This window comes from Dromiciops gliroides, chromosome 2 (assembly GCF_019393635.1).
Source record: "Dromiciops gliroides isolate mDroGli1 chromosome 2, mDroGli1.pri, whole genome shotgun sequence".
NCBI classification, from domain to species: domain Eukaryota; kingdom Metazoa; phylum Chordata; class Mammalia; order Microbiotheria; family Microbiotheriidae; genus Dromiciops; species Dromiciops gliroides.
In genome coordinates, this window is record NC_057862.1 from 688,778,529 (window position 1) to 688,801,878 (window position 23,350).

The following is a 23,350-nucleotide window of genomic DNA, read 5'->3' on the forward strand; positions in this document are numbered from 1 at the left end:
TAGTCCAAGCTTAATAAATGCCTGTAGACAAACTTTCAGAGAGTTGCCTGAAAGTTTTAGCAATTTGTCCAGCGTGAACCAGTTAGTGCATGGCAGTAGGGATTGAAATCCAGCTCAGCCTCACTCTGAGCCTAGTTCTCTATCAATAGAACAAGCTGCTTCTCTTTCTATATGATAGAATTCCAAACCTACCTGTCCTCTTTAAGTCTTTTCATCTCCATGTCAAACATACAAAATTCCCCCCATGAGGAATAATGTGATTTCAAGACCATTAATTTTCTTGGTTGCTCCCTCTATGGCTGTTATTTTTCTTCTTAATATTTGATATCTAGAGCGTAACACAGTAGTACACAGATAATCTGATCAGGGCAGAGATTAACAGCAGAATCCTAATTTTACTAGTACTGAAAAATAGAACTTTGAAATGACATTAGTTTTCATAGTGCTTTTGGACAACATTCTCCTTTAATATACAAATATTTTATTATTTTCCCGTTACATGTAGAGATAGTTTTCAACATTTGTTTTTATAAGATTTGTAGTTTCAAACTTTTCTCCCTCCCCCCCTTCATCCCCCCTCCCCCCTTCATCCCCCCTCCCCAAGACAGCAAGTAATCTGATATAGGTTATGTATGTACAATCACATTAAAATTATTTCTTCATTAGTCATGTTATGAGAGAAGAATCAGAGCAAAAAGTAAAAACCTCTAAAAAGGAAAACAGAAACAACAAAAAACAATAGAAATAGTATGGTTTCATCTGCATCTAGATTCCACAATTCTTTTTTTTCTGGATTTGAAGAACATTTTCCATCATGAGTCCTTTGGAACTATCTGGGACCATAATATTGCTGAGAAGAATCAATCACAGTTGATCAACACACAACGTTGTTGATACTGTGTACAATGTTCTCCTGGTTCTGCTCATCTCACTCACCATCAGTTCATGCAAGTCCTTCCAGGTTTCTCTGAAATCCACACGCTCATCATTTCTTACAGCGCAATAGCATTCCATTACATTCATATACCACAACTTGTTCATCCATTCCCCAAATGATAGGCAACCCTTCAATTTCTAATTACTTGCTACCATAAAAAGAGCAATTATAAATATGTTTTGTACATGTTGGTCCTTTTCTCTTTTCCATGATCTCCCTGGGAAAAAGACCTAATAATGGTATTACTGGATCAAAGGGTATTAACAGCTTTATAGCCCTTTGGGCATAGTTCCAAATTGTTCTCCAGAATGTTTGGATCAGTTCACAGCTCCACGAACAATGCATTCGTGTTCCAATTTTTCCACAGCTTCTCCAACATTTATTATTTTCCTTTTTTATCATATTAGCCAATCTGATAGGTGTCAGGTGGTAACGCAGAGTTGTTTTAAGTTGCATCTCTCTAATCAATAGTGATTTAGAGCATTTTTTTTAATAAGGCAATATGTAAATTTGATTTCTTCTTCAGAAAACTGCCTGTTCATATCCTGTGAACATTTTTCAATTGAGAAATGACATGGATTCTTACAAATTTGATTTAGTTCCCTATATATCTTAGAAATGAGGCCTTTGTCAGAAACACTGGCTATAAAAATTGTTTCCCAGCTTTCTGTCTCCCTTCTAATTTTGGATGCATTGCTTCTGTTTGTGAAAAAAAAAAAGTTTTACTTTAATGTAGTCAAAATCATTCACTTTGCATTTCATAATGTTCTCTATCTCTTGTTTGGTCAAAAACTGTTCTCCTTTCCCAAGATTGGAAAGGTGAACTATTCCTTCCTCTCCTAATTTACCTATGGTGTCACCTTTTATGTCTAAAGCATGTACCCATTTTGAACTTATTTTAGTATAAGGTGTAAGATGTTGGTCTATGCCTAATTTCTGCCTAACTGTCTTCCAGTTTTCCCAACAGTTTTTGTCAAATACTGAGTTCCTATCCCAGAAGCTGGAGTCTTCAGGTTTATCAAACAGTGCATTACTAATGTCATCTACTACTGTGTCTCCTGTGCCTAACCATTGATCCTCCACTCTATTTCTTAGCCAGTATCAAATAGTTTTGATGACTGCCACTTTATACTAGAGCTTCAAATTTGGTAGAGCTAGGTGACATTCATGGGCATTTTTTTCATCAGTTCCCTTGATATTCTTGACCTTTTCTTTTTTTCAGATCAATTTTGTTATTATATTTTCTAGCTCTATAAAATAATTTTTAGGTAGCCTGATTGGTATAGCACTGAATAGGTAAATTAATTTAGGTAGAATTGTCATTTTTTATTATATTAGCTTGGCCTATCCATGAGTAATTGATATATTTCCAGTTATTTATGTGTGATTTGATTTCTGTGAAAAGTGTTTTGTAATTGTGTTCATAGAGTTCCTGGGTTTATCTTGGCAGGAAGACTCTTTAAATGGAATTTTTCTTTCTATGTCTTGATATTGGACTTTGTCGGTCATGTATAGAATAGCTGATGATTTCTGCAGATTTGTTTTATATCCTGCTACTTTGCTAAAGTTGTTAATTGTTTCCAGTGATTATTGAGTTGATTCTCTAGGATTCTTTAAGTATACCATCATATCATCTGCAAAGGGTGATAGTTTTGTTTCCTCCTTGCTATTTTAATTCCTTTAATTCCTTTTTCTTTTCTGATTGCTAAAGCTAACATTTCTAGAACAATATTAAATAATAGAGGTGAAAATGGACATCCTTGTTTCACCCCGGATCTTATTGGGAATGCGTCTAACTTATGTCCATTACATATGATGTTTGCTGATGGTTTTAGGTAGAAACTGCTTATTATTTTAAGAAAAGCTCCACCTATTCCTAAGCTCTCTGGTGTTTTTCTTATGAATGGATGCTATATTTTGTCAGAAGCTTTCTCTGCATCTATTGAGATAATCATATGATTTTGGTTAGTTTTCTTATTGATGTGGTTGATTATGTTAATAGTTTTCCTAATGTTGACCCAGCCCAGCATTCCTGGTATAAATCCCACCTGGTCATAGTGTATTATCTTGGTGATCACTTGCTGTAATCTCCTTGCTAATATGTCTATGGCAGAGTTCATCCCATTCACATTCACAGTTATTATTTCTATCTATTCCCCTCCATTCAATTCACTCCCTTTGTACTTTCCCCCCCTTATTTTATCCTATTTCTCCTCACCAATGTTTTGCTTCTTACCCCTGCCTCCCCCAATATACTCTCCCTTTAATCAGTCCCCCTCCTTTTTCTTTGCCCTTTTCTTCCTTGCTTCTGCCCTCCCTTCTTTCAGCCCCCCCTTTCCCCTTACCCCTTTATTTCCCTAAAGAATAAGCTAAGTTTATTTATCCAAATGAACATATATGTTATTCCCTTTTTGAATCAAATCTAGTGAGAGTAAGGTTGAAACAATATTCACTCCACCCTTCTTTCCCTCTATTGTAAAAGGATTTTTGCACTTCTTCATATGATGTAATTTACCCCATTTCACTTCCCCTTTCCTCTTCTCCCCATAAACTCCTTTTTAACCCCTTAATTTTTTATATCCTCACATCCTAGACACAGTTTATATTTATACCCTTTGTGCGTAATCCTTCTATATGCCTATATATTTTGTAATGATTGGAATGACGCCACCTGCTGGAGACTTACTGTAGAAGAGTTCTGCCCATGAAGTGAAGGTCTTTGAGGGCAAGACCAGGAGTCTCTTCTTTGGCATCAGGAAGTGACGCGGGCTAGTGGGAGGAGGAAGGAAGAGACAGGCACTCGGTCTCAGTCTCTTTCCTGAAGATGCTGGTGGAGAGCGGGGCTAGAAATGTGCTCTCCCTTTAATAGATAGATGAATGTAGGCCTTTCTCTCTCTTTACCAAATTCTTATTCTCCTTAATAAATGCTTAAAAGTCTAACTCTTGCTAAAGCTTATAATTTATTGGCGACCACTCATTAAATAGTTTAGACAGTTTAGCTAGAATTTTAGCCCTTAACTATATATATACACACATACAATATACACAGTTCTCAAGAGTTATTATTATTTGTAGTATTATCTTCCCATGTAGGCTTGTAAATGTTTTAATCTTATTGAATAACATTTTCCCCCTGTTTACCTTTTTAAACTTCTCTTCAGTCTTGAATGTTAAGATTGAATTTCCTATTTAGTTCTGGTCTTTTCGACAGGAAACCTAGAAAGTCCCCAATTTTATTGAATGTCCACCTTTTCCCCTGAAAGAGCACAATGATCAGTTTTGCTGGGGAATCCAAGCTCCTTTGCCTTCTGGAATATCATATTCCAAGCCTTGTGATCCTTTAATGTTGAGGCTGCCAGGTCCTAAGCAATTCTGACTGTGGTTCCATGATATTTAAATTGCTTCTTTCTGGCTGCTTGGATTATTTTCTCCTTCACCTGATAATTCTGGAATTTGACTACAACATTCCTTGGAGTTTTCCTTTTGGGGTCTCTTTTAGGAGGTGATTGGTGGATTCTTTCAATTATTTTATCCTCTGTTTCTATAATATCAGGGCAGTTCTCCTTAATAATTTCCTGGAATATGTTATCTAGATACTTTTTTTGATCACAGTTTTCAGGCAGTCCAATAATTCTCAAATTGTCTCTCCTGGATCTGTTTTCCAGGTCAGTTGCCTTTCCAATGAGGTATTTCACATTTCCTTCTATTTTTTTCATTCTTTTGATTCTGTTTTACTGATTCCTGGTGCCTCATGGAGTCATTCACTTCCTACTGTCCAATTCAAATTTTTAAGGCATTGTTTTCTTCAGTGAGGTTATTCACCTCCTTTTCCATTTGGCCAAATCAATTTTTTAAGGAATTATTTTCTTCAATCAGTCTTTGTGCTTCCTTTTCCAAGCTGCAGATTGTTTTTTTCACAATTTTCTTGTGTTGCTTTCATTTCTCTCTCCATTTTTTCTTCTACCCCTCTCAATTGATTTTGAAAATCCTTTTTGAGCTCTTCCAAGAAGGCTTTTTGGCCTTGAGACCTATTAATTTCCCCCCTTGAGGCTTCACATGTAGGCAATTTGATAGTATCATCCTCATCTGAATTTGTGTTTAGCTCTTCCCTCTTGACACAGAAACTCTCAATGGTAAGAGTTCTTTTTTTTTTTGTTTGTTTCTTATTTTTTTTAAAAGTTGAGGTCTGCTCTGGGTCACCAGAATCCCTGTTTCAAGCTTCTTGTGCTGAGGTATAGGGGCTGTGTCACTGGCTTTCTACACTGAGGCCTCTATGGCTTGTGGATTTCTCACCACTCTGAGATTGCTCCCTGTGCTTGCTCCTGACATGCTGAGATGGCCAGGCCTAGTCACTCCTGTCCTGTTTGTGGCCCTCTTGCTGGCAGCCTGTCCTCTCAGCTAGTTCTTGTGGATCTCACCACTGGCCTGATACACCACATCTAAGCCAGGATCAATGGTCCTCAATTGATTGGCTGTGGTCTAGAGTTTCTTGCTGACTTGCCCTAACCCCCTCTGCATTGTACTGGTCTATGGTACACTGTGCCTCCATTTTGCCGGAGTGAGACCAATCTTTCCTGAAGTCTTCTAAATTATCTCAGGTTGGAAGATTGTGTCTCTCCTCCTTCTTGTAGGTTCAGTAGTTTCAGAATTTGTCTAGAAGCTTGATTTAATGTTATTTTTGAGGGAACAGAAGGAGAGCGTAGGCAACTTGTTGGCTTCTCCCTGCCATCTTGGCTCTGACTCCCCACTATTAATTCTTTTTTTTGGGGGGGGGTTCACTATTAATTCTTAAGAGTATTTATTTTTCCAATTACTATGTGAAGGCAATTTTTAGCATTCATTTTGTAAAAATGTTGATTAACTATGTTTTCTTCCTTCTTCTTTCCTTTCCTCCCTCCCTACAATAGTAAGCAATTTTATACAGGTTATACATGTGAAATGATGTGGAACATTTCCAAATTAGTCTTCTTGTGAGAAAAGAAACAAACCAAAAGGAGAAATATGAAAAATAAAATGAAAATAATATGTTTTCATCTGTATTAAGACTACCTCAATTCTTTCAATATTGATAACATTTTCCAACATGAGTCTTTTGAAATTATCTTAACACCATTGTTTTGTTTTGTTTTGTTTTTCATTTTTTTCAGGGCAATGAGGGTTAAGTGACTTGCCTAGGATCACACAGCTGGTATCAGTTGTATGAGGCCAGATGTGAACTCAAGTCTTCCTGAATTCAAGTCCAGTGCTTTATCCACCATTCCACTTAGCTGCCCTCAACAGCATTGATTCTTAATGAACTTAGGAACTATTAAATTCAACAATTAAACTTCTCTGTGAATGAGTTTTTGCATCACCCATCCAAATGGTATATAGAGAAATGCTATTTTTTCCACAAATTGTTGTCTTGATGGCTATTTCCAACATAAATGATAAGGATTCTCAGGAATCATAACAACTAAAGTGCTAAAATGCAGGTCCCCTGTTGAGCAGTTCTGTAAATCTTCTACTGGTGGTATAAGGGAGCAATACATATAGAGAAACATATCAATATTGGGAGGTGGCATTTGTTATTACAGTTACCATGTAGCACAAATGATGGAGTATGTGTCATATCACTTTGAGAACACAAAGGGATAGAGTGAGGAGGGGTCATAAAAATTCCTCAATTCAACAACTTCACTTCTAGATGGGGAAATTGAGTTTCAGAGGAGATCAAAAATATACATTACCCTATAAAACTACCATGTCATGCAATAAATTATTATGAACAGAGCCAGGTCTGGGACCCAGGAGTTCTTGCACTCAGGCCATTACACTTTCCCATAGACTGAAAGTTTCCAATGAATGAAGCAGTTGCTGATGCATATGAATGTAAGCAAGAAATGAGTAGATTTATAGCAAAGAGTCCATATTATTAACTGAATCTCTATAATGCATTATTAAACATACTTCCTACAAACTTATATGTAATATACATAGATATTATATTTTTCAAATGCTTATCATTATCACTTATGACATAGCTTGGCTGTGTGATGCTGGGTAAGTCAATCATGTCTCAATATTTTACACTACTCTCTAAAACTATAAGTGCCAGAATACTGGGACTTGGGAAAGGCATTTCTTCACTGGGCATTCCCAATACCAATGCAATCATTGGTCCAGGAATCTGCATCCCCCAAAATATGTGGGTGCTATTAGATTGATTAAAAATAAGTTCAGTTAAAACTGTTCTTTAAATCATCAGTTTGTTTTAATATGTATTTTTTCAATAAGATTAAACTAGGCAGACTCCATTTGGAATATTGTATTTAGTTCAGGGCACAACATTTTTGAAGGTCATTGATAAGTTGGGAGAAAGGAATGATAATGATTGTGAAAGGCTATGAGATCATACTATATGGATGAACAAATGAAGGAGCTGCCTAATGGAAATCTCCTAGCCTCAACTTCTTCTATTGAAAAGTAGAGGCGAAAAAAAAGAAAAATAGAGGCAACTAGTTGGCACAGTGGATAGGGTACTCCATCTGGAGTCAGGAAGACCTGAGTTCAAAGCAGCCTCAAAACCTTTGTAGTTATATATCACTTAACTTTTGCTTACTTCTGTTTCATCATATATAGCATGGGTATAATAATACGACATAGTTCCCATGGTTGTTCTGAGGATAAAATAATATAATGCTTATAACTTCACAAACCTTAATGCATTATATAAATGTTAGCTCTTATTAAGTAAAAATAGGAATAAGTTTCCTTTCCATGAACCCTGCAAGGTTAATTAAGTGAAGCCATTTTTAAATCTTAAAACACTAAAAATATGACTCTTTTGCATAGGTGATAGAGTACAGCTTTCCTAATCAGAAAGGACTCCATTGGAATTCTGTCTCAAATGTTTACTGTAACCTTGGGCAAGTCACTACATGTCTCTGAGGCACAGTCTTCTCAAATCCAAAATAGTAGTGGTAGTGGTGGTGGTAGTAGTAGTAGTACCTGTATTGCGTATATTTCAAGGTTGTCATGGAGCTTAAGAGACTCTGTATAGAAAGGGTTTTATGAACATTAAAGTTCTTTTCATCATTATTATTTTATTATGTATATGTTATATTTGTAGATATCTCCCCACACACACAGAACCTATGATTGTTGTAGGTAGGAGGCATTTACCTTTTGTTATTGTTTCCTTCTCTCAGTGCCTGACACATAGTATATGCTTAATAAATATATGTTGTTGGATTTATCCATTGATCCCATCATCATCATTGCCATTTTATCATTATTTGGTGTCATTGAACATTTCTCTTTTTCCGCCTTAAAAATTGGAACAATACCACCTGCTCTCTCCCTGCATCACTACTGATCCAGCCCATCCATGTAATGAAACAATTTTCTCTTCATAAAGAGAAAAACTCTTTGGGGGACAGAAGAAAGCTAGTAGTGCAAATAATGATTACTAATATGATGTCCTTTTCTGTAAAAAAATGACTATTTTGAACAAAAGCCAAGAGCAGAATAGTTGCAGGTTTTCAGACTCCACTAAGTCCATGTTCAGGATAAGTATGCCTATAAAAGTTCACATGCCTCCAAAGGATTGGAACACTATCCCTGGAGGCCAAGCTGGGTCACCCTTATTGCAGATAATGAGGTGCATCCATTTGAAAAGCTGCCCTGCTTGAAAATGTGCATGAAACATATAGCAGGCTTAGGATAGAGTATGATGAACAGTGGGAAAGAAAAGAATCTCATACAGGAGTGTATCAATGGGTATGCATTCCCAGTGTGGCACAGGTGCTGCTGAAGATAGGAACATAAAGTACCTCCTGAAGGCAAGTGGTTTGTTTTGTTTTATGTTTCTTTTTTTTTCCTTTAATCTTGTTACCTCTAGGGTATTCCAGTGCATCTGGAAGTACCTTCTCAATGCCAACTGGGATGCTAAAAAATGACTTCAAAGTCAATGAATGAAGAGTCCAGGATGAGAGATTATGTCTTCTTACTTTTAAACCAACATTGAAATAATAATTTTTAAAGTTAAATCCAAAGGCTTAATTTGTTTCCTCTAGCTGAAAGAAATTTGCCTACTTTATATCCTTTAAATTAAGGGATGAAATAAGAAATCAACAATAACATTTAAAAAGTATAATGACTCAGCATACAAGAGGATAGTCCTAGTGTATGGGTCATAATGATGGATCTCTTATGGGAAATGTACTAAATCTCCCTGTTCTCAGTTGCCATGTTGTCAACATTACTGTTGTTAGATTATCTTAATTGGTAAGTAATTCTATCCAATGTCAAATTTCCAGGATCCTAAACATAACTTGCCCCATAAATGTCTCTGTAATAGAACAGAATAGCTTAGAATACTGCCTTCTGTTGCTCTTGGTCAGTACATGAAACCTAGACTTTGCTGGTTCTTATTCCCTAGGGCTGAAAAAGCCCCCAGGGAGCCAGGCTAATGAAAGAGCAGCATAGATGTAGGAAGCAAAGGAGGCCATGACGTCACCTGATTTAGATAGAGTAAGAGCAGGGGTATTATTCATCTCATCTCATTCTTTTATGCTATTTGAAAAGTTTATTTTTATACTGAATTTAATGAATATCACCTATCAAATAAAAGAACATTTCCATATACAAAGCAAAGCAGAAAAGATTATGTGTGAAAGTGTGAAGCTCTATTATATATGGCTTGCTTTTTTCAAAGTTCTGATAGGAGCTTGGGTGGACTCCTGTGGCTATTGCAGCTCTTGTGGCTTTAGCCTGTGCTCTATCATACCCCTTGGTTCAGCCCCACCTGGTGCTCTACTAAACTGGTCCTTTGAATTGTAAAAGCATTGACCTGGGGGTACAGCAGGTCTCTAGAAATAGTTTCCCTGACCTCCAACTGGCTGCAGGGAGCTTCCTTCATTTCCTGGCTACAGAAAGGGAGTTAGGTTTCATACTATTTTATTCCAGTACTATCTATTTTAGCACTGTGAATATTAAAGTAATTTAACTGTGTGTGTGTGTTTTATGGTGAAAAAATACCTATTGCATCTTAAATAAGAAAAACGTTAAACCTTCTGGTCTAGGTTAAACTTGGGGTTACCCAAATTGAAAATATATAATAAACTGAACACAATGCTATCCAAATCATCCTAATTCATTGTCTATCTTCCTCGAATAATGAATTGGGAATGAGTAGAAATCTCATTTCAAATGTTGCCTCATATTCAGTAGATTCAAAGTCAAAAGCATGTCATTTAAATTCTGAGTCTCACTTTCCTCATCTGTAAAATGTGGGCAATGGTATCTTCAGTGCCTAACTCCCAAGTTTGTTTATGAGTTTCAAATGTGTGAATATCCATGAATCACTTTGCAAGCCAAAAGATGCAACACAAAATTCAGCTATCATGATCATGATCATCCCCATAATAATTAATTGTTTTCATCATTTTGGAAAGTTTCTGTGGCATAATGGATGGAGTAATGAACTTTGAGTCAGGAATTCCAGGGTTCAGCCCCTACTTCAAATACTTCCTAGATCAGTGACGATGGGTAAGATGTAACTATGTAACTTCTCTAGACCTTAACTTACTTATCTCTGAAATGAGGGGTCCACTTTATAGCCTCTAACGTTCATTACAATTTTTGCTCTATGGCCATATGAAGTACTTTCCATTCCCTAAACCTTAGTTTACTAATTTATAAAGTGATGGGGTTGGCTTTAAGGCCTTTTGAGCTCTAGATCTAGGGTACTATGAAGACCAGGTCTAAGCAAGGAAGGGCTATGCATAGTCACCAACCTCTTCAGGTAGAGGCTGAATGGGAGTTTTTAGAATGTGTTGTAGTGGAGATTCCTTTTTATATGAATTGTAATAGTTGACTACTGAAGGCCCTTCCCACTCCCCACTTCTATAATTATTTGATTTTGTGGAAGAGTGAAGGGCATTTTATTTATTTTGCTTATTTTAACCCTTTTTTAAATGGAGGTAGGGTGGTAGAAAAAATAAAGTCTAACTAATTTTTAAAAGTACATCAAAATAATTCCAGTAACCATATGAATCATATGAAAGGAGCCAAGTGAGTCCCATTGTGTATAAAAATGTCAGAAGCTCTATAACTATCTATAACCTAATCCCCTTTCTCCAGCCATGGATGCCTACTTGTTCCTACCAGCTATTTCAAGCCTGGATACTTGACCCTGAAACCAGTTATAGCCCTGGCAAGGAAAGATAATAGAATTCCTTGACTCACAAAATGTTTTTGTTAATATTTAGAACAGGAATTGACTTTACAATCCCTGTACCCCAACCTCTTTTTTTTTATACTTGGGAAATCTGAGGCCTAGAAAGGGAAGAATGCATGCTCAAAGTGATACAAGTTAAATTTATGACCCATGATTCAGACTCAGTTCTTTCTTAAGAAATCCAAGCCCAGTCCACTTTCCAATACACAACACTACTTTTCCCTTCTATTGTTGTGTTTCCTGCTTCTTAGATTGACAGGAGTAAAATGCTTTATAAACTTTAAAACCCTACAGAAAATCAAATTAATGTTTATATCTTTATATCTCCCATTTCCTTATGACTGTTACCCAAAATTCATATTTATATCCTATTCCTTGGTTGTTGCAATGCCTTCTTCTTGACCTCAAGCTCTTTGGTGGCAAGAGCCTTTATTCAATAGTTTTTTTGCTCCTGATCTTTGGTTTACTTGATTTATTAAATTGGGACCACAGCCAGTCTGGAATAAAAGTATGGGTAGAATTTCTGGATCTCATTTCTGGAATGCTTCAATTAAAGTGCCTGATGACAAATCACATGATGACTAGGATCAATATTGACTAAGTAGATATAGCTGAGTCATATTCAGCAGAATGGACAGTGGTAAGTTCCTCATACTGAACTGCCTTTTCTCCACCACTAAGGGCATACCAGGGCAATGTGTAGCAGATGTTTTAGGAAAAAGGATAAATTTGTCTCTTTTTAGTCTCTTAGAATCCCTGGTTTAATTCAAGGTATAAGTAAATTGTCACCTTCTATAAAAGTTTTCCCTCTACATTTAATTGTTGGTGCTTTCTCCATCAAAATGTATAAGCATATTCCCTTATATATTATTTTCCCCTCTCCCTGATAATATATTAGCTCCAAAATCATAGGGATGGGTTTTCCTTTTGTTTCTATATCCAAACCTTTAACACAGGAATTGAGATATAGCAGGGTCTTAATAATTTCTGTTTGGATTACACAGGTTTGTATTGAGATGGATTGGATTTCCTAAGTAATAACTATTTTGGGATCTCCATTGTTTTATTTTTGAATGCTGTTGATATATTTTATCTTTAAATTATTTCCATTTCTCAGTAAGTTCCTTCTTCTTTTAAAGGAATTCCATTATACCTAGTGAAATGAAATCTTTTTTTTTTCTTTCTAATAATTGTATCCAATCAAACTCATAACTACAAGGCGGCTAGATAGGTCATTGGAGGGAGTGTTTGAACTGGACTCCTAAAGAGAAATGTCAATCCTGCTTCAGGTTACTAGCTATGAGACTCTGGATAATTCACTTAACCTCTATTCAACTCAGTTTCCTATTATGGATAATGAAGATAATAATAGTATCTATATCCAAGGGTTGATATGAGGATCATATGAGAAAAAATATTTAATGTGCTTTACAAACCTTCAATTGCTAAATTCTATAGATATTATTAGAACTTTGCATTTTTCTAGCTCAAAGATTTGAATCCTAATGTTACATGAACTGAAATATATCCCTTGGCATAAATGGAGGATTGTGTTCATGAGGCAAAGGGAATAAGCATTTATATAGCACTTCCTTAAGAGCATCTCAACTACTAAGTGCTAAGATAGCCACATTGATTAGTGATAAGAACATGATCCTGGGGGCAGCTAGGAGGTGCAGTGGACAAAACACCAGCCCTGGACCCAGAAGTCCCCAAGCCCACATCCAGCCCCAGACATAAGCCACCCTATTGTGCTTCCCACACATAGAACAAGGGTAAACAAACAAAAAAATAAATGTTTTACAGATATAATCTCTTCATATTCAGTTCAGACCTGTGTCCTCTATATAAATGTCTTTCTTTCAGCTACCCTAATACTGAGAAAGTTCTTATGAGTTAGAATTATTATCTTCCCATGTAGGAATGTGAACAGTTTAATCAATATCCCTCATGATTTATGTTTTCCTGTTTACCTTTTTATGCTTCTCTAAGGTCTTGTATTTAAAGATCAAATTTTCTCTTCACTTCAGGTCTTTTCATCACAAATACATAATAGTCCTCTTTTTCACTGAAGTCCAATTTCCCCCCTGAAGGATTATACTAAGTTTTGGCGGGTACGTTATTCTTGGATGTATTTCCAATTCTTTTGCCTTCTGGAATATCTTATCCCATGCCCTTCAGTCCTTTAATGTAGAAGCTGCTAGATCTTGCTTTATCCTTATTGGAGCTCCACAGTATTTTAATTCCTTTTTTCTAGTTGCTTGCAATATTTTCTCCTTGACCTGGGAGCTCTGTAATTTGGCTATAATATTCCTGGAGGTTTTCCTTTGGGGATTTCTTTCAGGAGGAAATCAGTGGATTCTTTCAATTTCTATTTTACCTTCTGCTTCTAGAATATCAGGGCAATTTTCCCTGAAAATCACTTTGAAGATTATGTCTAAACTCTTATTTGGGTCATGGTTTTCAGGTAGTCTAAGGATTTTCAAATTATCTCTCCTGGATCTATTTTTCAGGTCAGCTGTTTTTCCAAGGAGATATTTCATTTTGCCCTCTATTTTTTTTTATTAATTTGGATTTCCTTTACTGTGTCTTGGTTTCTCATAAAGTCACTGGCTTCCATTTGTTCAATTCTAATTCTTAGGCAATTATTTTCTTCTAAGAGCTTTTTTATCTCATTTTCCATTTGGCTTTTCAAGCTATTGACTTTTTTTCTCATGACTGTCCTTCATCACTCTAATTTCTCTTTTTATTCTTTCTTCCACCTTTCTAAATCTTCCTTCTATTTCTTTCTCTTTCAAAGTCCCTTTTGAGCACTTCCATGGCCAGAGACCAATTCATATATTTCTTTTAACTTTGGATGTAGGGGCCCTGAGGTTGATATGCTTTTCTGAGGGTGCATCTTGATCTTCTTTGTTGCTAAAGAAACCTTCTATAGTTCTCAACTTTCTTTGCTTGCTCATCTTGCTGTGTTTGCTTGACTTTTAACTCCCTGTTACAATGGGGCCCTGCTTCCAAGCTACAATGTCCCAAGTTTCATATGGTCCCAGGTATTTTGGTTTGAGGGAGGACAGGGTTTTCTCTTGCCTGGCCAATTCTCTGGTCCTAAGATAACCTCAAGTCAACTTGCTAATTAGCCAGCCATCAAAACTTTTTGTGCTGTGGTTTTTAACTCCAATTAGCCTGCACCCCTCTCCCACCTGGGCCTCCTGCTGCTCAATATTTCTTCCTGGTTCCCTGCTGGAGTGGACTAGCCAATTGCGTCCTTAGGTCTCACTGACACCCCTGTATTTCCACCTCCCTGGCCAGCCATTCAGCCCTCTCTCCTGACCATAAGCCTAGTTCCAGAAGATGCTGGTGCTGAAGCTGATTTGGAGGTGAAGGGGTAGGTTTATACAATGCAGCCTGCCTGAGAACTGTGTAGGTATGATTGTGGGGTTGGACTCTACTTGAAGACCAGCTAGGCCCCTCTAAGATGTCTTTGGCTGGAAAACAATCTCAGCCCATCTTTTTGTGGGTTTTGCTGCAGCAGGGTTGGTTTTATGGCTGTTTTGGGGGTAATTGTTTCAGGAGCTCTGTTCATTCAATGTCTTTCCTCTACCATCTTGGATCACAAGATGCAACAGCAAGATTGTAAGATGATCTCCTATGAATGACTTAGTTATGTTCAGGAATACAATGATCCAAGACAACTGTGAAGAAATTAGGAAAAATGCAATCCATCTACAAAGAAAGAACTGACAGTATCTGAGTACACATTGAAATCATGAAGGCTTGTAGACCATGGAAAATTGGTTGCTCAGAGAAGTTCATCAGTATTCTACATCAGTTTCATGATTGCATATTTGCATGGGTTCTGCATAATGCAAAATGTTCTTGTTCTTTCCCATCATGAATGGAGTGAAGAATAGTTGTGTGCTTGCTACCATGATTTTTTGGATGATGTTTTCAGTGATATTCTTGGACATGTGAAATTAGGTTGACATCATTGTCACCTACTACACTGTTGGTAAATAATTTAACTTTCAAAAGCAACAAGCCAACACTAAAGTGAGGGGAAAATTGGTGCATGACTTTTGTTTGTAGATGATTATGTACTCAATATAGCCTCTGAATCTGAGATGTAACAGAATATGTATCAATTCTCAGCATCTGGTCACAATTTTGACACAAAAAAATCAGAGGTACCCCACCATCCAACTCTGCACATCCATACATGGAACCATTCATTACAGCAAATGGAGAAATTTTGAATGCTGTGGACAATTTCAGTTACCTTGGCAGAATATTTTACAGGGATATACACAGAGATGATGAGGTTGATGGACATTATCAGAGCTAGTTCAATATTTGGGATGTAGACTGTCTACACAACTGAAGATCTAGAGAGCCATTTGCTTACCTCATTGCATGCCTGTGAAACCTGGACAATATACCAGTGCCATGCAAGGAAACTGAAACACTTCCATTTGAATTGTCTTAGGCAAATTATGAAGATCAGCAAGATAAGGTAACATACCCTGAATTCCTATCCAGATCTGATATGCCAAGTATTCAATCTCTAACAAAGAGAGCATAGCTTTAATGAGCAAGCCACATGGTTTTTGTCTAGTGCACTTTTGTCTAAAATACAATTTTACAGAGATTCATACAAGGCAAGCACTCACATGGAGGTCAGAATACAATTGAGGCCTCTAAAGAACTCTGGGATGAATTGTGAAATACTATAAACACTGGCAACGAACCATTCAGTATGGCATGTCCACATCAAAGAAGGTATTGTCTGGGTGAAACAGAAGTGCAGTAGTTCAAAAGAAACATGAGATGTGCAAATTTAGAGACATGTCAATTCCAAATGTTCATTTGGACTACATGGACCCAACCTGTGGTAGAGCTTTCTAGATTGTATTGGTCTGATGAGTCAAAGTCAAACACCCTGTTCCTTTACCCCTAAATAGTGATGTTATTTTGGTCCTCTTCAAATATGAAGGGAAACAAAAATCTCTGTACCAGTGTGCTAAGTCCTTTACAAATATTACCTCAATTGATTCTCACAACAATCCTACAAGTTTAATGCTATTCTTATCCACATTTTATGTCTGAGGAAACTGAGGCAGACAGAGGTTAAGTGACTTATGCACGGTCAAACAGATAGTAAATACCTGAGAACATATTAGATCTCAGGTATACCTGACTCCAAGCACTCTTCTAACTATCTAAATTCATGTCCTATTTTTGAATCATAGTCTTAGTCATAAGGGAATGTAGAAGTAATTAACTCAGATTTCCTAGTTGATTCCAGACTTTGCCCATAATATCTCCAACACACCTTCACTTGTGATAGAGAACCCTATAATTCACCAGGCAATCAACTGCATTCATGAATAGCTCTAAGTGTTGAAAAGTTTCCTGTGAGGGCAATTATTTGCAGAGAAATTACCTCTCTCATCAGAGTCTGTCATGGGTATGTTGGTTAAATCCATCCTGCAGTTTCAGAAGTTTTTTTTCCTGGAAATATCATGAACATAATTGATACTTGGGGCTAATGTTTCAGGGAATCAGCTCTAATGTGATACATGTTTTATCCTGGTTGTAGAACCAGGGGACATGAGATCTTTAGGTGCTCTTCCAAGTTATTTAATCTTTTTTGCCTAACCCTCAATTGCAATGTCTTCATTTCCCTATCCATGAAATGGGAAAAAATAAGTTATTCTTCCTATCTCTGGGAATTGCTCTGAAAATTAAAACATATTTTATTGCTCTATAAATATCTTTGTGGTATCCAGAATGGTACAAAAACACTGATCTTGGAGCCTAAAGACCTGAGTTTGGATCCCAGAATTGTCATTTGTGACTGTAGGTAAATAACTTCTCCTAGGTGAATTTCATTTTTCTCATCAATAAATTCTACTGCCTATCTCATTGGATTGTCATGTATAAATCAATTTGTAATTATTACTGCATCATAGTATAGTTAATTGAGTGTTGACTGTGGACCTAGGAAGACCTGGGTTCTAATCTTTTCTGCCATTAGTTGACTCAATTTTCATATTTGCAAAATGGGGTTAATAATAGTGCCAGTAATGCCTATTTCATAAGAGTGTTGTAAGGCTAAAGTGACATGATATAAGTAACATATTTTGCAAATAATGTTCTACATAAATGTTTTTTATAATATTTCTCCACCAAGAATAGCAACCCTCAATTCCTTAACCTCCAGAGACCAAAATTTCATCTAAAATGAAAGTCCATTATGTTGGTGGCCAGAAGGGAACAATCCCAAATATCAGTTCCTCTTACCCAAAGGAGTTAAACCAATTTAAATCTGCCATTCCATATAGAGACTGAAATATTCTGATTGGTAATGAGTAGATGAAAATTCATCTAACTCACTGAACTTAGCTGGTTCATTCCGGAACACACACCACATCCTTCACTTAGCACAGTATCAGGCACAAGTTATTCACTTAATAAGTGCTGATTGATTGACTCATTCATCCCATTGTGGTAAAAAAAAAAAATGTAAGTTTTTAACAGTCGGTTAGCAATAACGAAAAGACGCCAGTTTTTTGAAGGACCACCCTTTCAGGGAGGAGACCGTGATGAACTACCAGGTCCATCTGTTAGGCAGTCCACTTCCGAGGTGCGAGCTTAAAAGGCAAGGAGAGAACGGAAGTGAGGTCTTTGATCCGCTCTCCTAGTCTGTTGGTTGCGCTGCACAAACAGACACTGACTGAAGTGGGACTCGGCCCTGTTAGCCATAACAGCACGTGCTAGATGTGGCTCTCAGCTTCAGAGGTGGCCTTGGGTTTTTGGTGAGCCCTATCTGGGTTTTTGGTGAGTTTTATATGGAATATAGACTAAGCTTAGATTTAAGACTACTTGTTTGTATTTTCTACTTTCCTGTCTCTCTAATCAACATCACCTTGTAATTTCCAAACAATAAAAGCTCTAACTAGAGACCAGAGGCTTCTTCCACTTACTAATCTGGGAGATAAATAAGGGAAAGTTTAAAAGGGGAGTTTAATGCTCTAGTATCCAAATTTAAGTCTCACATCATCTAGCCAGTGACATGTTAACAAATCTTTAACAATTAGGTCTCTGAAAAATGTACCTACAACACACTTTTAATTTTAAAATGTAGCCTTTATATTTTCTCCACTTTAATTCTAGACAGAAAAATAACAAATTAAGGCTTGATTTGGAATATTCATCTATTTTCCAGATGTGAATGCTCAAATTGAAACATTAACATACATCTTCCTGAACTGATACAAGGGGACTCCAGGACACTCCTGCATCCAAATTTTCATCAGGAAAACAAGGTGGTCCAGCCATCATGCACATACTATTCCTTCTCTCCACATTCCACCTCACATTCTGGATCTGGAAATAATAATCAAATTAACACTATCATTGCTATTGGAAATTATATGGTCACCTGAAGTCCCTTGTCTTTACTCACAATCCAACAATGAAAACTCCCTTCACTGGTCACCTTTCCTCTATATGCTATATCCACCTAAATAATAGAATGCAAATTTCTTGAGGAGAGTAACTTGCTTTTTTATTTTTATCTCTGGGCCCTAGAAAATTGCCTAGTTCATAGTAAGTATTTAATAAATGTTTGTGCATGTATTCATCCAACCATTCAGATAAAAATGACTTAAAAATTGGAGGGCATTCTGAAGAAAGTGACAAATTTAAAGGGTCTCAAGTCCATACCATGTGAAAGTCAGTTAATGGAACTGTGGATGTTTTGCTTATAAAGGAGAAGCCTCAAAGAGGTGTGGGAGGATTATTGTAACAGGAACTCAAATGGTTGTGCTCTGAATCAGGATTGAACTTTTTATTTGGCACCAAAGAGAAGTACAAGCAGTGAGCAGAAGTTGCAAAGAAAAATATCTAAGATTGATGTAAAAACAATTGTCTAATAATTATAGTTGTTCAAAAGTAGAAGAATGTGCCTGACATAAATTTCCAATTTGGTGAGCAATTTGAAATTATGTCCAGAGTTATTAAACTATCTATACCCTTTGACACAGAAAATAATTAGGGAAAAGGGAAAAGGATCTATAAGTTCTAAAATGTTTAAAGCAGCTGTCTTTGTGGTGGCAAAGAACTAGAAATTGTAGGGATGCCAATTAGTTCAGGAAATGGCTGAACAAGTTATGATATGTCATTGTGATGGAATACTACTGTGCTATAATAAATAATTAGCTCAATGATTTTAGGAAAACATGCAAGGACGTGCATGAAATAATGAAGAATGAAATGAACAGACCACGGGAACATTGTATACAGTAGGAGAAATATTGTTTTAAGTGTGAATTGGAGCAAATAAGTTATTTTGACTTTTATAGATACCCAAATTAACTATAAAGAATATATGAAGAAAGATGCTATCAGCATTTGGAAAAAAAAGTCTGATAAAGAGGAGGATGTATAGAATAATTTTATATACATATACATATTGGTGTCTAATGGTAGCCATATCTAGTATGGGGGTATGGGTAAGGAAGAAAAAAAAAAGAAATTTACATGATAATATTGGAAAGGACTACCAATTTGTACACAGTAAATTTGCCGTTTTGTGTGTAATTATCTTTTTATTGTACAATTTTATGGAAATGCTTATTTATTTGATAAATTAAAAATAAAATTTAATAATGAATAAACCAAATGTGCCTGACAAGGCAGTGGCTTTTCTTCACTAGAAGTCATGGAGCAGGGGCTGGATTACCATTTCATTTGTTGGAAGGAAAAATATTTTTAAAATATATGTAAAACTAAGTATTTATTCCAATCCTTCCCTCATTTGAGATCCTGTTATCCTATTTTTATTTATTGTGATATCCAGTTGTTTGAATGGTGATTCTGTGTGAGAACAAGCCAACAATATGGATTTAAAATGATTGATTTGATTTGACTCACTCAAAAAGAATCGATCAGGTCAATCAGGAAAAAAATGAAGGGACTGTTTGCCAAACTCTAATTTGCTGATCAATAAAATTAAATTAACCTGAAAGTGTTTGCTTTTGTGATTGTATAGATCCAATCCTTCCAATCACTAGTTTTCTGGGATAGGCTAAATTGACTTATAATTAATGGGAGTGTGAAAGGGACAGTCTAGTTTGTTCATTTAATGTGGGAATGCCAACCAAACTCAGACAAGCCCTTGGATGCTTGTGCACCTGAAAGAACAAGAGCTCACCATTTCAAGATGCTGAACATGAAGCTGCAGAGTATTTGACTAGATCACACTTCCTCTTCTACAGGGAGTCCCACATGTCAAATGTCCCCAAATCCATTGGTGGGGGGAAGGGGCCCTTTTGGGGGATGAGGCCTTTAACAACACTGATGGCAGGGCGTTCCCCTCATTGAGGGTGTAAACACAGGATTTTCCTGCTGTCCTTCCTTGACTGTTCCCCCTACCTCATAGTTCTATGCTTTTAACAATTTTGTTTTGTTTTTCTGTATTACCTGTGAATGAAGCACAACTACTCCCTCTTACATTAGTGTTCGGAGGGCAGGAAGTGTGTTTCTTGCCCTCCATACCCATGACTTTGGACGAAGCCCCACTCTTACAATGCTAATTATGAATCCTTTATTATTAAATTCAGCTAAATGATAGTAAAGTTCATCTTTCCATTACTTTAAGTATATTAAATCCAAGCCACACCTCATACTGAATTCTCCCACGGCTCTGACATTGGCATCGTGGCACATGCAGCTTACAGCCTGGGAATCACTCACAAAGACTCAGATGCCTTGACTTGAGACTTTATATTTCTGCTATTTAGTCCAGTTGAAAAATGAGTCATCATAACGGACAGTGAGTCTTTTGGCCCACATTCTTCTCCTAATATAATAAGGAGCATTTTTGCCAAGAAATGGATAAACTTTGTCTTTACCTATCTGACTTCAAAACCAAGAGTTGAAAAAGTGAAATCCATGGAAATGTCCGTGAAAGTGACATGTTGTATTACAAAAAAGGGGGAGAACTGAATTCAACTTAAGGGGACGAGAAGTCAAATTTCCTTGAACTTCTTCACTTAAAGACAGAGTTGAAGTTTTCATGGGTTTCCCCCTGTTCTTCAAGGTAACATACTCTTTAGAAGTGGAATTATTCATATCTACTAGACTGCAAAAACTGACATGAGACAATGTCTCTCTGAGCCTAAACTTCATTTTTAATAGTAGGTACAATTTATCCCAGAAGAGGTGGCATTGAACAGTGAACAAAAGAAAAACTTTGGAGGCAGGACCGTTGGGATTCTACTACACTTTCTCCTTACTTGTACTAGCTCTATGACACTGGAGAAGTCATGGAACTTCTCAGGACCCTGAATAGTCTCACAAGACTGTCTTAGACATCAATTATATGTTGTCAAATGGTAGAAAATTTTCCCAGTACTGTAGATACTCACACCAGTGAAATGATATGAATATTGTACATTAACATATATTCTTAAAATTCTATATTCATATATATATATATGCATGCACACATGTATATATGCAAACATGTATATACACATACATATAATCATTGGAATATATAGATATATATGGAGAGTGGTTATATACATATGCATATATGTATAGTTATATGCACACATATTTATATATTCATGTGGGTATAAACTTTATGAATTTATGTATATCTATACAAGTGTGTATGTGTGTGTATATATATATATATGTATATAAAATTTCCACAGAAAGCACTTGCAAAACCTAACTTATATTATTGTTCTTTATGTGTAAATATGGTTTATTATTTTGTGTGATCTATATTTACATGGAAATATCAAGAGGGAGAGGTACCACAGACATCATTTCCATTTAATAGACAAGACACATTAAGTAATTTGCCCAAGGACACAAAGATATTAAGTCTAAGAAGTCCAGTATTTTGTTTTTTGTTTTTTGTTTTTCAGTGAGGCAATTGGGATTAAGTTACTTGCCCAGGGTCGCACAGCTAGTAAGTTTTAAGTGTCTGAGGCCAGATTTGAACTCAGGTACTCCTGACTCCAGGACTGTTGCTCTATCCACTGTACCACCTAGCTGCCCCAGAAGTACAGTTTTAACACAAGGTGTTCCTGATTCCAAGCCTAGGATGATTTCCACAACACAACACTGGTGTAAAGAAAGGGATTTTGCTGAAATATTACACAGTGCTTCTTCTGCTTCTGATACTCTATTGTCTATGTATTAAGGTCCTTCCAAGTCTTGATGTTCTATCTTCTTAGATCTCTCCTATTTCCAACATTATTTGTTTTACCATGTCTTCTACCACTGACATTCCCTGTTCTATGTGCCAATTTCCATCCTATCCCAAAAATTCTGGATTCTACTTCTTCTAGATCTGACTTTTTATTGTCTAAAATACCACCCCCCCTCACACATACACACTATGCCTCCCATTATGCTTAATATAATACTGCCAGCTCTGATGTTCTCTGTTCTTTGTTCTAAGGTCTTTGTCATAATTCTCACTTTCTATAAGCCTATGATTTCATCAACTGAGATCTTTGTTGTTGGATTTTTGGAAACACTTTTATCAGGCTAATATTTTCTATGGTGTCACCCTTCTAGCTGAATGGAAACTGATTTTCTCCTCCTCTCATCTAAAGCCTTGAAAAAAGGTATCATTTTAAAGACTCAATAAATTCTTAAAAGAACAACCATCTCTTTCAGTCACAGCCAAATACCTTTAAAATGACTGCCATACACTGTCATTAGCCCAAGAATTGCAAGTATTCCCATAGTGTCTTGTAAATTATACCTTCAAAGGTGAAATTGCTTTCTGAATGATTTTTTTTTTTAGGGCAGGTGCTTATGTTTTTAACAGAAGTATTCAGTGTTTACCTCATAATCTCCTTCCAATACCGAAGACAGTGATTGATGTCAGCTTCTCCTCCATCCCCACACCTGTAAAGAAAACAGGAGCTCACTAAATTTGGTCATCCATATTACATACATATGTCTCATTTACTCTCTTGTGGTGAGAACTGACTTACATATGAAGACTGAACTGACTGGTTAAACTGGAAAATATATAATCTCTCATGATTATGAAATAAGAGTTCTGGTGTTAAAACTTATGGACATTTTTCCAATGAGCTCTAATGTTATCAATAGAAGTTATTCCTCCCTTCCCTGATAAAGATTAAGACAAGTACTAGATA

General features: G+C 36.4%; 1 pseudogene; it reads left to right on the top strand.

The window, feature by feature from the left end:
- LOC122739646 overlaps positions 1-23,119 on the top strand; it is a 66,966-nt pseudogene extending 43,847 nt beyond the window's left edge.
- The last annotated feature ends 231 nt before the right edge of the window (positions 23,120-23,350 follow it).